The sequence below is a fragment of the Salvia miltiorrhiza genome, chromosome 7, assembly GCF_028751815.1.
Source record: "Salvia miltiorrhiza cultivar Shanhuang (shh) chromosome 7, IMPLAD_Smil_shh, whole genome shotgun sequence".
Lineage (NCBI taxonomy): Eukaryota > Viridiplantae > Streptophyta > Magnoliopsida > Lamiales > Lamiaceae > Salvia > Salvia miltiorrhiza.
The window spans coordinates 21368909-21372052 of NC_080393.1; the positions used below are offsets into that span (position 1 = coordinate 21368909).

The 3144-nt window shown below is 41.5% G+C and overlaps 1 long non-coding RNA gene across 1 annotated transcript; it reads right to left on the reverse strand.

Annotated features, from left to right (window-relative positions):
• Positions 1 to 475: 475 nt before the first annotated feature.
• Positions 476 to 3144, reverse strand: LOC130993387 (uncharacterized). The gene is made up of 3 exons (XR_009091649.1): positions 2903 to 3144; positions 1323 to 1403; positions 476 to 725 (listed from the first exon to the last, which is right to left on the reverse strand). It is a non-coding gene; the product is annotated as an uncharacterized LOC130993387 (long non-coding RNA).

Genomic DNA, 3144 nt, shown 5'->3' on the forward strand with positions numbered 1-3144 from the left:
GACGAGTACTTACGTATTTTTGAAACAACAGGGTACGAGTGCTTGCACCACTTCTGCCGAGGTGTTATTGAGGTTTTCGGTGCACACTACTTGAGACGGCCAACCGTTGATGACTATCAACGATTGATGGAAATGCACGAGCAGAGACATGACTTTCCTGGAATGATCGGGAGTCTTGATTGTATGCACTAAACATGAAAAAATTGCGTAGTAGCATGGAAAGGCCAATTCACCCGCAACGATCATGGAGTCCCAACAATTATGCTTGAGGCGGTTGCATCTCAAGATTTATGGATCTGACATGCTTTTTTTGGAGTTGCAAGGTCCAACAATGATATAAACGTGTTTAATCAGTCTCCACTTGTCACATCCCACTTTCCCAATGACGGGTTAACCGGGGTTATGACTTGGGGTGAACAATAAGAAATGGAAATGGACAATTACTTAACATTAAAGTATATGGAAATGTCACTCATAGATAAAATGCTAGGATCATATATGATTATTTGGATACTTATAAAACATACACATAAATGAGAACTGATTAAGGTGGGTTACCCAATAACACGTGTCACAATTTCATAACATAAAGTTATCCTAATCAAAGTGTTTTGCAGCGGAAAACGTGTGAGATATACATATGAAGATGTATACTCAAGGTTACATTTCTTGAAATGTCAAAGGAACACCCGCTCAACATCATTCCATTCCATCAACTGCTCAACCTGCACATTTAGAAATACATGCAGGGCTGAGTATAAAAATACTCAGTGGGCATAGCCGAAAATACATTCATGCATACATATATAAATTGAACTGCCATAACAGTAACACACAGGGGTTTTCTTAAATGACCTGCGCTTACTAAAATATTTCTTTCATTTTCATAAAGTCGATCGGCCGATCATTTTCCTTCATATGATCCATATCTGTTCCTTTCTGTCACGCGCCGGGAAGGAGGCCTCCTTACCACGGACGCCAAGACCGGTCGCAAGCGACTCGCGGTCTCCATAAGTGTACACGTTAATCCTAGCTAGCGACCTTTGTCTAGCATAGGATCCCAATTGGATTTCCTTTAAAGTTGGCGAACCAACACAGATAGGATACATATAAAAACATAAACATTTTTGGCAGTCAATCATTTCATAAACATTTCATTTCATTTCATAAACATTTCATTTTTATTTCATAAGAGTCATTTATCATTTGGGCATAATAATAAACTGAAATTAACAGTTAAAATCATCTCATGCATATATTCGTATAAGAGGCCTACGACACGCAGGGGATCTCTATATACGTATAGTAAAAGTAATGCCCACCTGGTTAGGCAAAGCCTGAAGATCATAATCACTTATAAACCTGTCTTGGGAAAGCAGCGCTAATCCCCCTGGTCACAAAGCCTACAAGAAATTCTATTCTTAATAGGTCTCGTGAAGCTAATCTTAATTCATGGTGTTGTGCTTATTATTTTATGATTCACTTAGCCGGGTTTTCAAAATTTAGTAAATAAATAATTGAAAACTAAATTCTTGAGTTAAGGACACCAACAATATCCTTACTCGATTTTTCTTAAATAATTGGAATTATAATTAAAACCAATTAAATACTTTTATTGCAAAATAAATGCAATTTCATGTCATGCTTAGCATTTATTAAGTAATTTACTTAAAATATGCACATAATAATAATATAATATTATTATGCAAATTAAAAATAATTAATCAAACTTAATAAGTCTAATTAATTAAAATAGTGTATCTCCTTTAAATAAAAATCTGCATAAATCCAATTAAATTAATAATTGGGCAGCCCATGATTTAAAATAATTAGAGGCCCACTAACAAAAATAACTCTACTCATTTAAAACACATGGCCCAAACTTTCTTCTCTTTTTATTTTAAAGAAGTCGGCCCAGCTGAAATTTTGAAAACCAAGGCCCAAAACTAAACCCAACACCCCAAACCCTTTTCTCCTTCTTTTCTCCCTTCAAACAAACGCACACACCACACACATCGCAGCTGCGCAGCATCCTTCCCATCTCACTCTCTCTTCTCTCTCCATTCACGCCAAAATCTCTCTCAAAGCTCGGCCGCCGCAGTCTCTCTTCCGGCGAATTCACGGCTGGAAGGCTGCCGTCTCTCTCTCTCCCTCGAATCTCCTCCGGTCTCCCCCTGCCGCTGCCAAGCCGCGGCCGCGTCTCCGGCGAAGGGCGTCATCTCTGGTCACTTCTCCCTTGAATCCCCCTTGGCGACGACGAGCGCCGCCGCCTCCCTCGGTCTCTCTCTCGGCGACAGCAGCAGCCGGAGCCACCGTCGCCGACACCCTCAGCAATACCCAGCCCAGACCACCTCTCTCTCTCCAGCTGTGGCCGGGCAGCAGCGGCACCACCATCGCCGCCCTCAAATTCCCAGCGAGTAGCAGCCACCAAGCTGCCACCGTCAGCACCCCATTCCCTTCCTTCTCTTCTCCCTCGTCTCCGGCAGTGGCGAACCTCCACCACCACGACGCACGCCCTCATCTCTCATGCTCCATCCTCGGCCGGACAACAACGGCGGAGCCGCCGCCGAGCCCTAGCCTCTCTCTGCCTCTCGACTCTCTCAGCCCGCAACCACACCGAGACCGACTGAGTTCGACGCTCAACAACAAGAAACGAGACTCAAATACACAAAGAATTCCCTTCTCTTAAAGTTTGATTCCCAGATTTTGTACTGAGCACTTGAAATCATTTGTTCATTTATATATATACCAACATATAATGCACATTTATGAATGAGTTGGCTACCATGTAACATGATTCTTTTTTTTTTAAAATTGTGATTGATTAGCTAGACTGAAAATATGATGCCTTAATCATGCATAAAAATGAATTAGTCAAGGGAGTTAGTTCATAGATGAAAACCTTGAGGGTTAATGATGGTTGGTGCTTGGTGCTTGGTGGCTTCTTTTGTGCGTTCTTGCCTTCTTGAATGCAGATGAGAAGAATGCAACATGTCTTTTGTGTAGAATGAGTAAAGTCTCTTTGGTATGAGTAAAGTCTCCATGATTTGATATAATTGAGATATGGCAGAGAGGTGTGGAGAGTAGGTGGGAGAAGGGAGGGAGTAGGTGGGTGTAATAATAGGTATTGATGGTAAGGGTTGA